At 44.2% G+C, this 13,975-nt stretch overlaps 1 long non-coding RNA gene across 1 annotated transcript; it reads right to left on the bottom strand.

Moving 5' to 3' along the window:
* Positions 1–3,951: 3,951 nt before the first annotated feature.
* LOC131592984 (uncharacterized) lies at positions 3,952–7,381 on the bottom strand. The gene is made up of 3 exons (XR_009280739.1): positions 7,350–7,381; positions 6,310–6,384; positions 3,952–4,012 (listed from the first exon to the last, which is right to left on the bottom strand). It is a non-coding gene; the product is annotated as an uncharacterized LOC131592984 (long non-coding RNA).
* Between the last annotated feature and the right edge of the window lie 6,594 nt (positions 7,382–13,975).

A 13,975-nucleotide genomic window follows, 5' to 3' on the forward strand; every position in this document is an offset into this window, starting at 1 on the left:
GTAAAGAAAATTACGTTAACTATGAACCGATCAATGATAGAAGGGCTTGTGCTGTAATGTTAAAATATTTGAAACAGTGTCATTGTAACTGTAATATTAAAACATTTTAGTAATTTACAAGAACTGTTTCCCACTGTGGAGCACAATCTTAGTGTGCTAAACTGTCTTCTGGGTTCTCTGTGAGACCTTACAAAGTCTTGATTCCTTTGTAAGTTGTCACTTTGATGGTTAGTGCCTACCCCTGGGCATCTGTGCGTAATAGGAAAAATAGCAACACAGGCTGTAAATTTTTCAGGTTTGCTCTCCTTATTTTTTTTTCGGGGGGGGGGGAAGAAGGGGGAGCGCTGTATACTCTCACAGATTATTACAAAAAATTAAAATAGTAAAAACTGAAATATAAATTTGGAAACGTATTTCCTAAGCTACAAAAAGAGCAGAGTATGAAATTGAGAGGAAGGCTTACATTGTCTGACCTGTACTCTGGAAAAGATGAAGACAGAAAAAAACTTATGCACCTGATTCTATGTCTAATGTTTAATATAGACCATTCTGTTAAATATAGCTTTTGTTTGAAATGGTTATTCTAAAAAGAGATACAGACTAAAAAATAAAAGGAAAAAAACACATTTTCTTATTTAAAAAGCCAGTGCAGATTTCAGTGGGAGAATCATCTTCCTTCAAGTGCTGTGCCAGTGTTTTTCTGACAGCATGTGTCACAAGGATTCAGTATCTCAGATGTTGCAGAACAGGTCTGATTGTAATGAGAGCATTTTACCTCCAACAAGATAATTGGAGATTGTATTTTTCTTTCCATCATGTCCTTTGGGATCTTCTACAATTGAGCTGTCAGATATTTTGATGCATAATTGTGATGGTAAATGCTGGTGGTGTAATATTATTATTATTATTATTAGTAGTAGTAGTAGTAGTAGTAGTAGTAGTAGTAGTTCTTGCAGTAGCAATAACTTCCTGAGACAGTTATTTGGGAGGATTTTTATTAAAAGCCCCAGCATATGCCATTATCCACCTTGTATGGAGCTGAAAATGGGAAAAATTGAAAAAAACAATTGCTTTTCTCACTTCTATTAAATTACTCATCTTAGTAATGGCAAGCAGGGCAGGGCAGGGCAGGGCAGGGCAGGGCAGGGCAGGGCAGGGCAGGGAAGGGAAGGGAAGGGAAGGGAAGGGAAGGGAAGGGAAGGGAAGGGAAGGGAAGGGAAGGGAAGGGAAGGGAAGGGAAGGGAAGGGAAGGGAAGGGAAGGGAAGGGAAGGGAAGGGAAGGGAAGGGAAGGGAAGGGAAGGGAAGGGAAGGGAAGGGAAGGGAAGGGAAGGGAAGGGAAGGGAAGGGAAGGGAAGGGAAGGGAAGGGAAGGGAAGGGAAGGGAAGGGAAGGGAAGGGAAGGGAAGGGAAGGGAAGGGAAGGGAAGGGAAGGGAAGGGAAGGGAAGGGAAGGGAAGGGAAGGGAAGGGAAGGGAAGGATTATTTCATTTGTAAGAGACCTACAACAACCATCTAGTCCAGCTCCCTGATCCCTTCAGGGATGACTCAGAGTTAAAGCCATATTAAAGACACTGTCCAAATGTCTCTGGGACACTGACAGGCTTGGGGCATCACACATCACTCAAGGAAGCCTGTTTCAGTGTTTGGCCTCCCTTGTGGCAAAGAAATGCTTCCTCCTCCTTTCAAGTCTGAACCACCCTTGACACAACTCTGAATCATTTCCATGTGTCCTGTGGGACAGGGAGAAGAGGTCAGCACTTCCCTTTCCATTTCCCTCACACAATGGTCAGTTTGTGAAATTCCACATGGACAATTTTCTACCAAAATGCTTTCGTTGAGCAAGGGTGGCAGGATGCTTCCAATATTTAGTACATTTTGACTTCAGGACAAAGGTGGAAAGAGAGAAGATGTGGAAGTATCAGCAGAGGAGAAGAGACAGGGATGGTAAAGAGAAAAGGCCTCGGAAGAAGCAGATGTGGACCAGAAGTCTGTGCTCAAATGTCACCTTTTTGCCTATACCCTGTCCCCTCATGTTCTCCCCTAAAGCCCCACAGCTACAGTACAGGAAGGCTTTTTGCTCATATTAAACAGAAGGAAATTGTTGGTATACTTAGCTGAATGTTTATTTCAGTTCTGATCTGAAATTCATGGTTTAGAGCAGTCTGCATGGTGCTTGTTTATATAATCATTCTGAGTTGTATTGTGACTATACGAACCTTGAGTGTGAAGCAGTGAGACACAACAGAAACCTCTCTTTTCTGTCAGACTCTTCTATGAAGGAGACCCTTCCTTAGCCCCTCGACGTAATCCAGGCCAGCTCTGTCGATGGAGGGGTTCAGGAAGTCCTTTGAGACCAAGAAAAAGACCCAAAAGGAAGCTGCTTCTCCCCCCGGAGTAACGGAGGATGTTTATTCTGGCTGGATTCCAGGGGCAAAAGGGGCCGGGTTTCTCCTTCCCGGGCTTTTTCAAACCTCGGGAGAGGGGCGGGAGGACATATAACACCAACCAATGGGATAACGTTTCAGGGACAGGGAGGGGAGGGGAAAAACACGTCACAGCTGCTTAGGAGGTCCACACAGAAACCAGGTAACTCCCAGAAATATGCACTACCACATCTGCCCCTCCTTTGATATATGTAATTAAATGAAAGGTAATGAGCTTATACGACTTACTGACTTGAAGAGGCCCACCAATCCTCATTTGCAGGCTGGTGAGGGTTACTCCGGTCTGTCAACTCTATATGGTTGACATCTGAGGTAGCTGAGACTAGTTTAACTATGCTTCTGTACAGTATTTTGCTTAGCACTCCAAACACTAACACTGTTAGCAAAACAATGACTAGCAGTGACAGAATGGTTTTCACTACTGAAGCCCACCACCCCGAGAGTCCCCAGTTTTTAAACAGCCCATTAAACCAGTCATCTTCTTCTTGCTTGACTTGTCCGATCATGCTTTTCATCTCTCGGAGCGTGGCATGGATGTTAGGAGCTTTTGATGTCAGATCCATGCAGCAGAGTCCCTCGAACTCCTGGCACTCGTGCCCATGGAGCAATAGGAGAAAGTCTATTGCAGCACGGTTTTGAAGTGTCACCTGCCTGGTAATTTCCTCATCTTCTAGGAGGGCACTTATGGCATGAGATGTTAAATTTGCTTGTTTTTACTACCCAGCACTCTAGGTGTCCCAATTCACCTAGGGCTTTGGCTGCAGCCACCCAAGGAAGGAAAATGGAAGCGGCAATTCTTTTTGATTTTGACCAATGGAAAATCTCTGAGTCACAATTTTCATCTAATTTTGTAGCACTTCTCTTTTGAATTTTTTTTGTCAAATTGTTTTTATGGGTCCACTCGCCAATTAATGTTTGATTGGGCGCTAACAGTGATAGACGCCCTATGGTACACGGCCCTCTGAGAAGAACGGGATGGAATTCCTGCCCATGCACGGTCCCCACAAATGAGGAATAGTCCTTTGGGGAGGTTTTTTGGTTGTGTATGAGCTGAGGAATGCACTTTGATGTAGCTTAGTACACGGCACCACCTTTTTGCTGTGAACTCTTCCTGATGTTGTACTGTATGGTGGAATGTTTCTTTATGAGTTGGAGGACTGACCCTAAAGTGCACACAGTAGGATGCTGGGGAGGAACCCAGCAGCTCTAACTCCTGGGGTTCCTGGTTTGCCTTAGGAAAATGGGGTAGCCACTCTTCTACTGGGTTTCTTAACTCTGCTTCTACATGAGTGCTGTGTAGTTTATTATCTGCTTCAGGAGTCAGCGTACCAAAGCTGTGTGTGAATTCATTATCCTGCAAAGGAATTCCTACCAGGCAGGTAGACATAGGATTTTTTGCTGCTGCAGTCGATAGGCATATGTTTTCCTGTTGGAGTGTTTGTGCCAGGGTCACCCAGATGTTCTGGCGTGGCTGTGGGATGATCCAGGCTGCTGTCAGACTGCTCAGTGTGAGCAGGATGACAGCAGGGTTAAGGCTCATCATGGATTTGAGTAAGAGGTAGGTTATTTCTAAAAAAAAAGGAACCAGACATTTTTAAAACATATTCACAGTTACAGTATGCAGGTCAGGGGCTAGACAGGTTCCTTCTTGCTCTCTTCAGCGGAGTCATCTCTTGGAAGCAACAGCCACTTGCTTCTCTTTTTTTCTTGCTGGTGCTGGATTCTTTGGAACAAAAGGTTTTACCCATTTCTGAGGAATCCATCGGGGGCCTGTGGGGGTGGATACACACGCGTAACCACGCCCCCAGGTGACAAGTTCATAGGGACCCTTGGTTTGCCAAGTTTCAGGGTCCCTGATTAACACCGGTGGATGTTGTGACAATTTAAACTGACCACCATTGTTAAAATGCCGAGTTACAGGAGGATTCATGTTTTCAAATGAGCAATTTAGGAAGTTAATGGTAAACAGAGCTTTACAGAGTTTCTGTTGGGGAGACATCCACACTGCTTCACTGCCTTGCCTGGCTAGGTCTTGTTTGAGCGTCTGGTGGGTACGCTCGATTACAGCCTGACCTGTGGGGGAGTGGGGGATGCCAGTTTTATGTTTCACTCCCCACTGCTGGACAAATTCCAGGAACTCCTTGGATTTATACGCTGGGCCATTATCTGTTTTAATTTCTTTAGGGATTCCCAATACAGAAAAGGCCTGTACTAAATGTTGTTTAGCATGCACAGACTTTTCTCCTGCATGAGCAGAGGCATACACCGCTCCTGAGTATGTATCAATACTCACATGTACATACTTAAGGTGACCAAAACTGGGGATGTGAGTGATATCTGTTTGCCACACCTCACAGCTCTTAAGGCCTCTGGGATTAACTCCGATGCCTAATGATGGCACTGCCGGGAGCTGACAATTGGGACAGGTAGCCACGATGGCTTTAGCCTGATCCCGTGTCAGTTGGAACTGACGAATCAGTCCTGGCACATTTTGATGGTATTGCTGGTGACTTATTTTTGCCTGTTGAAACACATCAGGGAGACATACCTTTTCAACTGGGGCAGCAAGGGAATCAGCCCTCCAGTTCCCCTCAGCGATTTCACCTGGCAACGGGGTGTGTGCCCTTATATGCATTACATAGAAAAGTTGTTCTCTATTCGAGACCAAGTAAATCAGTTTTGAAAGCAATCTAAAGAGATGTTCGTTCTCAATGTCCTTGAGAATTGCCTGTTCCGCTCTGGACACCACTCCTGCTACGTAGGCTGAGTCAGTAACTAAATTAATTGGTTCTGAAAATTTCTCAAAGGCTCTCACGGCCGAAGCCAGTTCAGCTATCTGGGGTGACCCCTCTACAAACTCAACATCAGCTTCCCAAAGCTGAGTCTGTGGATTTCTCCAAGTCTTCACCGACTTGTGGGATGTCCCAGATGCATCAGTGAACACTGTGAGCGCCTTGAGTGGCCTTCGGCTCCTTCTCTCATGAGGAATGAGATGGAATTCCTCATGAAACAATTTGTGTGATGGTGCATGTACTGAAATTTGCCCACTATAGTTGTCCAGAGCTAACTGGAGGTTAGCATTGCTCTGCAGCAGATGCTCAGACATCTCTTTGGTCAGTCTCTCAGGGGAGTTTCTGCCTTCTCCAGAGAGCCTGACTGGGAGGTGAATACACATAAAGTCACAACCTGCCAGTTCCCGCAGCCTTACCCTGGCTTTTTGAATCAGCTGAGCCATCAGCTCTTGTGGCATGGTGATAGTTTTGGGTCTTTGATGGGAGAGGAAGACCCACTCTATGATTAAGAGTGCATCTCTCTGACCCTTGGCCCATTGGAATATTAAGCCATGTAGGTGTGGCAATTTCCCCAGGACAATAAATTTGAAAGGCAGCTCAGGTTTGAAGCGGTGTGCCTGTCTTTCTGTCAAGGCCTTTTGTGCCTTTTCAATCACAGTTTTTGCTTCTGGAGTCAGCTCTCTGGGAGACAGTAACTCTCTCTCCCCTTTCAATAAATTGAGTAGGGGACTCAGGTCCTCATTTGTGAGACCTAGCCATGGTCTGACCCAGTTTAGTGACCCGCATAGAGAATGAAGATCTGCTAGAGTTTTAGGATTACCAATAATTTCCAATTTTTGTGGAACAACAGTCAGTGCAGTAATTTCCAGGCCCAGGTATTTCCAAGGTGGCATCCTTTGAACTTTGTCTTCCTGCAACTGGAATCCAGCAGAGGTTAAAACTTTAACCACTAGGTCAAGGGTATCTTTCAGTACGTTGTTATTGGGACAGCATATTAAAATGTCGTCCATGTAATGCAAAATGATAGCCTCTCTCTTTTCAGCACACACTGAGGACAGCAATGACCCCACATACCACTGGCAGATGAAGGGGCTGGCTTTCATCCCCTGAGGTAATACAGTCCAGTGGTACCATTTCATTGGAGCTTCCCTGTTAATTGTAGGAATGGAAAAGGCAAACCTTGGTGCATCCTCTGGGTGTAGGGGAATTTGAAAAAAACAATCTTTAATATCAAGTACTGCTAGTAGCCATTCTTGTGGTAGCATGGTTGGAGATGGCATTCCTGGTTGGAGAGATCCCATGTCCTGTATTTTTTTGTTTATTTCTCTTAAATCTTGAAGGAGGCGCCATTTATCTTTCCCTGGCTTTTTTATTACAAACACCGGGGAATTCCAAGGGCTGGTTGTTTCTACTATGTGTCCTTTAGCTAATTCTTCTTCCACTAATTTTTCTAGCGCCCTAAGTTTTTGTTTGCTGAGAGGCCACTGGTTTACCCAAATTGGATCATTATCTAGCCAAGATAACTTTTGGACTGGATGCTCTAAGTGCCCTCTATCAAAAATCCTGAGGTGTCTCAGGAATTGTTAATTTGACCCCCCACTGCGACATGGTATCTCTCCCCCACAAGGGACACTTGTAGTCAATTACAAAAGGTCGGACACTAGCTATCCTACCGTCCGGACCTTCGATCTGGATGATATCTTTAGCAACTTTTGCCAGTTTCATCCCTCTAACACCCTGTATTTTTCCTGCCACCGGTTGTAATTCCCAATGTGAGGGCCACACCTTTTCTGGTATGATGGTCACATCTGCCCCAGTGTCAATTAACCCTTCTATATGGAGATGTTCTGATTTATGTGTTAAATTACACCCCATAATGGGCTTATCTTCACTCACTACTTCTGCCCAGTAGACTCCCGGTGCTTTGTCATCTACTGGGACTTCTGTTGGAACAGGGATCACCTGGGCTATTACCTGCCCTTTGTCTATATAGAAAGGTGGTTGAGGGTACCTAGCTAAGAGAATGAGATGTGTTACGTCTCCCATAATTGTCATGGGAGCCACCTCAATCTCTATTGGTGTGTGTGCTGTGTCTCCAATAACAAAATACCTACTATCCAGTCCAGCCAGGTCTTGTGAATTATCCTGCAAATCTACTCCAACGACAGCCCAGCAGTCAGATCTGAAACAAAAAGCTTTAGAAGTTACAAGTCTGAATCGCTTTTGTGGTTGCCAGACCTTTTTAGGCAAACGTTTTTCACAATTATATTTTTGCAGTTTTTCACCCCCCTCCCCCCTTTTTATTAAAGGACAGAGATTCGTTTCCACTTCATTTATGTCTGCGCGCTGAATGGATAAGCGCTGTGATGTAAGTTTTTTGGCAAGCTGGTATTCGTGTTTCTGTTGTTTTAAAGGACAGTTTTTAGCGAAATGTCCTGGTTTTCTGCAGTGAAAACAAATTTGCTGCTGCTGGTCAGACGTCATCTGTTCACTCCTTGTTTCAGATGAAACCGCAGCAACAGGTCTTGGGGTGGTCCAGGGAGGTCTCTTTTCCTGCGAAAACATCTCTGCTTTCCTTGCACAGGCTGTTGACACCTGTGCAAGGGTTGGAGGGGGATCCATAGGCAAGCCTAGAATAATTCTACAACAGGATTCATTAGCATTTCTCTGAGCAAGTTCCTTGACTAACTCTGCCTGTACCACAGGGTCTTCTACCTGACGGGAGACTTGTTCTCTTAATCGGTCTAAGAATTGCAGGAATCCCTCTGAAGGCATTTGTTTTACATTAATATAACTGCCCTTACTGTCAGCTGTAGGGAGCTGAGTGAAAGTCTTTTCTGCAGCTGTAGTGATTTTATCTATCACAGCTTTTGGCAATGCCCTAGTTTGGTCCTCAGGTTTTTCCCATACGCCTTCACCACATAAATGCTCTAAAGTAATAGGATTATTTAATAAATCTGCATTTTGGTTATTAGTTTTTAATAATTCTACTATATGTTTTTTAGAAATCGTTTCCATGTGTTTTCCTATAAATCAAATTCAGATGGTGTAAGCAAACACCTAAAAAGATCTTTAATATCTGTAGGAACCAAATCATTTGAGGTTAGTGTTGTTTTAACAATGCTTTTAAATATTTCACTATTACGACCAAATTCTCTTTGTACTTTGCAAATTTCTTTTTTGTCTTGGTATGAAAATGGTTTGTAAGTACGATTACACCCCCCACTCGGCCCAGCCCCCAGTCCCACCCCTGGTTCCCGCCCCATCTCCGACTCCCGGACCGCCCCCCGAACCGTGGGAACTGGGAGGGGCTCTGCCCCTCACTCCCCACTCAGGTTCCGGGTTTCCGCCCCCTCCCACGCCGGGTTCCGGGGTGCTTGTTCCCCTGCAGGAGCCGGGCATGGGGCGGCCTCCCCTCACGTCGGGTCCCGGGGGTCCCATTCCCTCATCAGGCTTGTGGAGAGACTCAGCCCCACCCCCGCAGGAGCCAGGAGAGGGTCCGTGCCCCCCCTCTCCAGGCCTGGTAGGCAGGCCCCCCCCAATCGGGGGGCAGGGCCGGGACACCCCTCCCCCTGCCCCTCTGCAGGAGCAAGGGGTGTAACTCTCTCCCTCCCCGCCCCTCCTCCCCACGGGACAGGGGGCGGAGGGATAGGGGATAGGGTTACAGCCTCGGGGGGCAGGGTCACAGGGTGGGGCCAAGCAGGGCTTGGGAGGTGGAGCAGGGTGGAATGTCAGAGGGAACAAAGGGATTGTGGTAAGGGTTATGGGTGGGAACCAGTGGGTGGGAGGGATCATGGGTAGGAGAAAGGGGATACACAGGGGGATTCACCATGTGGCCAGGTAACATGTGGCCAGTGCCATCTTGGCTCTCAGCCATGCGTTCTTGAATAAGTTCAGCTGACCCCTCCCCTCCTTGCAAGGAGGATTTTAAGCTATGTTTTTCGGGGTTTTCTGCGGGGAGGGAAGGGCACGGGGAGTTTTTGCCTGCCTGCAATGCTTCAGACAAACCCTCTGACAGGGGGGCTGAGGGAAGAGGGGGGAGAGAGGGAGCTGGAGGCTTTTGCTTCTGTAGAATGGCTTTCCGAATTAAAAGGAACAGTGGGAGGTTTTTGCCAGCTGTTTTCTCCCCCAGTTCAACTTGCACTGTGAGTGTATGCCCAACTTTTTCCCAGTCAGGAAAAGAATCAGCATTAAAATCCGGAAAATGCAAAAAAACCCATTTTACTAATTTCTTCAGCTTATTTTTTGAGAAATTGATATTTCCAGCCTTTAAAATATTCTTAATAAGGGAATATTTATTCCTTTCCTGTGTAGACAAAAGAGTACCCATGGCCAATCTTAAGGCTTTACTACACAGGCTGGTCTAACCTTTTTTACCTCCGAAAAAGCAGAAAAGATCCAAACTGTGCTCAGGGTTTAAAAATCACCACGGAGCCCGGGACGCACCGCCGGTGCACCGCCCCCCACACCACGTGTAGTGCCACGTGGACTCCCCCGGTCCCGTTACCGGGGAGAGGCACCGGCACCACACAAACCACTGTGCCTCGCAAAACCCCACAACAACCACAGGATCTCCCGCACCCCCCGCGCCCCCCCCAGTACCTGTTTCCTGAAGGACATGTGGTGTTCGAAGAAAAGAAAAAAAAAGGTTCTCAGTCCGAGTTGACTCGTGTACTCACCGAGCTACCAACCCAACCCCCGTCAGTAAAATCTGCAGGGTAGGTGACAGTACCTAGGCTTGTTAAAACACCAGTGGGGTGTTTTCCAGCCGTCCCGAGGGGATCTAAAGCCCCACCGTTGGTCGCCACCTGAAGGAGACCCTTCCTTAGCCCCTCGACGTAATCCAGGCTAGCTCTGTCGATGGAGGGGTTCAGGAAGTCCTTTGAGACCAAGAAAAAGACCCAAAAGGAAGCTGCTTCTCCCCCCGGAGTAACGGAGGATGTCTATTCTGGCTGGATTCCAGGGGAAAAAGAGGCCGGGTTTCTCCTTCCCGGGCTTTTTCAAACCTCAGGAGAGGGGCGGGAGGACATATAACACCAACCAATGGGATAACGTTTCAGGGACAGGGAGGGGAGGGGAAAAACACGTCACAGCTGCTTAGGAGGTCCACACAGAAACCAGGTAACTCCCAGAAATATGCACTACCACACTTCTACACTGCTGTAGCTTTTCAGTGGGTTTTTTTTCAGTGTTTTTAGAGTACAGAAAACTCTTGTTATATGGAAAACTAAAAAATAACACTTATTAAGAATTAAATTCCAAAGAAGTAGATGTTTTTTATTCTGTCTCATGTTGTGTCTCCGGGCACCACCATCTACCATAAAAATGCAAATGACTTACAACAGCTTTCACTGCATAAAGGTATCAGCAGTCTCTGCAGTTGAAGAACTGAATATTAGCTTTGAAAATAAATTGTTTACTTAAAACAAAAAACTGACTTATGGAATTTATGGAACTCATGCCTTTTCTATTACAGAACTGTAAAACGTCTGTGTACAATAAAACCAGAAATACTTGGAAACATATACAAATATGTTACAATATGATATACAAATGAAGGCTGAGAAATGTGAATGTCATTGTAATAGGGTTGTGGTTCTTTTCTTTTACGAATGGTGAGAAGTTTTTCAGGATAAGGAAAGCATGGGGGAAAACATTTGCAAAAAGCAAAATCTAGTTTGGACATGAAGGAAAACCTTCTAGGTACTAATTGCTAGGTTAGATGTGTCTTGGAAAGCAGGGGTTCCTTTTTGTCAAGTCACAGACAGAGTGATAACATTTATGTTAAATTTTTGTCATCCTTAATCCAGTTAGAATACATAAACTTCATAGGTTGCTAAGATCCTTTCCACCACTACTTACACACTCCCAGTATGTGAACCACCATTTGCTGATGAATGCCACCATTTGCTTGTTCTTCTGGAGTGCAACTGTGTTTTGAAAATGACAAAGATCAATCTGTCTTTTGAGAGCATCAATGAAGAACTTGAATTATGTTGTGAGTCTGCTGTGGAGGTAATACAGAACAGAGTACCAATACAATTGTATCATCACAATGTTCGTGAAACCTTGTGTCGTTGAGCAGATGGTCCTTTGCGTTTTGCACAAGCTGGCACTTTTTCAGGGTATATGGCTTCTTTCATAGCCCTGACAAACCACAGACAAACAACAGGATTATTTTACACTTCTGAATAACTAAATGGGTTGACACCTGTAAAAACAAAGAGAAGAGTACTATGAAATTGGTATAATGTACCACATTATTTCTGTCAAGGTGTCAAGATCTTCATGCACTGTCCTGAAGACCTTTCCAGACTACATGAATTTCCATATTTTTCTGTAATCTCACGTAATGCCCAATCTTTATGGTTTATTGTTACGCTACAGTTAAAGAGACAGCATGTCAGTGTTTCTGTACTTTCTGTAGAGTAAAATTCTAGATTATTCTGCAGCACATCTCTTTAAAAAAGACATGAGCTGATAAGGCATGTATTTCTGGATCCTAGGGTTTGTTTGATGACTGATTTTTGCAGTCGTCTTTTAAAATAGCTTGATATCTGTGGAAGCAGAGGGAGAACATGATGTAGCGGTGCTGAATAACAGATTAGCACCTGGTGTTTCTTGGAACAGAGATTGAAAACTATTAATTTATAGTAAAAGGTTTTAAATTACATCTGCTTTTGTTTTTTTTAGTTTTTTTTTTAGTTTTCTTTTTTTAGTTTTTTGTTGGTTTGGTTGGTTGGTTGGTTGGTTGCTTTGGGGTTTTTTTAGTATATTACATTTAGTTGCTAAAGTAGTATAATTTCTTACCTTTATCTAACTTATGAAGCTATTACAATGCCTAAGTGGTTGCAGAGGTGCACCCAGTAGATTACTACTTACTGTACACCAAGAATTGCACAGGAGCACTCTCAGAGAAAGAAGTGAGAAAACAGAAAGCATTTTATTATGCTGTATGTACAGGGACAGATGCCATGCTTTGTAGGTAGTGTTTTGATTTTTTTTAAGGAAATACATATAGGCTGATCTTTGGTGGGGGTTAGGGGGGATGACTTAAAAAAGCTTGGGAATAAGTCATATAGATGTTGCTTACCCAGTCTGTAAGACAAATAACTGGACAGCTTTTGAATCTTTTGCAAGATAAAGTCAGAGCACTCTGAAAAGTAATCACAAGAAGCAACCAGAGTCACAGTAACTGCAGTAAAATATGGCATGTTTTATGTGACTCATGTACCAGAGGAACTAAGTAACTAACTAAAGAACTAACAAGAGCACCAAGTGTTAACTGAAATTACGGAAAGAGTTGTGAGTGGGACAGACTGGCAAAGCAGAGCTGGAGGGAAATTTTAGGGCATGGATTACGTGCTGTTTTGCATAGATTAAACAGTAAGGTTACTCTTGAAGTCTTTCTTAGCAGCATATTATTGATAGTTTAGAAGAAATAATTAATTGGGCATTCAGAATTCTTCCTACTTTGCAGTAAGGTCCTCATACATAAAGATGAAAAATGCACATTGGTCTTAGTTTACAGTACTTTTATTTCTTGATTTGAAATGAGAGGAATGACGGGTTTGTCTTTACAAACAAGCTGTGGGTCTGCTGATAAGATGCAGCTATCAGAGAGAGACAACAGAAACAATGGGATGGATTCCACTAAAAGATCAAAGAGGCACTGAAAGAGCACCATGAATTCCACAAAAGTTAAGAATTAAGAAGGGATTATGCATGGTGTGTGAGGGGGAAGGTATCGCAGGTATCAGGCGTTCCGGGAAGCCTGTACCTCTCAAGTACCTCAGCCTATGGGGAAAGAGAGAAGGGACAAGCGGCCGGGAATTAGGATAAAAAGGAGGCTGTGACCTCCAAAAATTTGACAGACCCCAGGGGAATGCCCCATGGCCTCTCCCTTTATTCGAATAAAGAAAAAGGACTCCTCTGTCTCCTTTTTGGACATAAACCTCTGGTGTTTGGGGATTAATTTTCCTGACAGAAACAAGAACTTCCTTGCATTCTGAGATTCTTGAATTAAAAAGCCAGGTTTTTCCAGCAATGTTAGAATGATAAAATCATTTAAAAGACACTTAATTACTATTCCACATTTTATGGAAGAGATCCTAACAAGAACAAAGAGCTTCTATAGGGGACAGGAAGGAGAAACTTCCACTGATTACATTTAACATGGATACTGCCAGAAGTCCTTCACCCTGAATGTAGTGTCAGGTCTTCTGATGTTTTGTTTCGCTGCTGTTGAAATCACTCTTAATAGTTATGATAAAAATCACACAAAAGTGATGACAACAGTTGTGACCTGTGGTGCAGCCTTGCCTTTTGACATTTTTTATAGCTGTTGTTCAGTCCCCTCCACACTTCACTGGAAGCCAGACCTGTGCATCTCCTTGGTGACAGTACATTAATCTGGGCTGAAAGCTTTGAGCTCTGCCTTCTGTGGCACAGAGTGGAATTCCCAACCCTCTAGGACTGGAAACGAGGATTCCCTGGGGTTTGTATATTCCCTTGCTGGCACAGAAGTTGGAAGGAATATTTTGAATGTATCTTTTTCTTGTGGTACATAACATTTTTTCAGCTCTGTGAAATATTTGGCTCCTTACAAAAACAATTTCCTTACTACTGTTACTATCATCAATACAACTCAAGGGAATGATTAGATACAGAATTATTTTCTGTCAAATAAAGGAGGTTTAGATACAAATAATCTTTGCTAGCAGTCATGCCTAACAATTTA

The sequence above is a fragment of the Poecile atricapillus genome, chromosome Z (assembly GCF_030490865.1).
Source record: "Poecile atricapillus isolate bPoeAtr1 chromosome Z, bPoeAtr1.hap1, whole genome shotgun sequence".
Lineage (NCBI taxonomy): Eukaryota > Metazoa > Chordata > Aves > Passeriformes > Paridae > Poecile > Poecile atricapillus.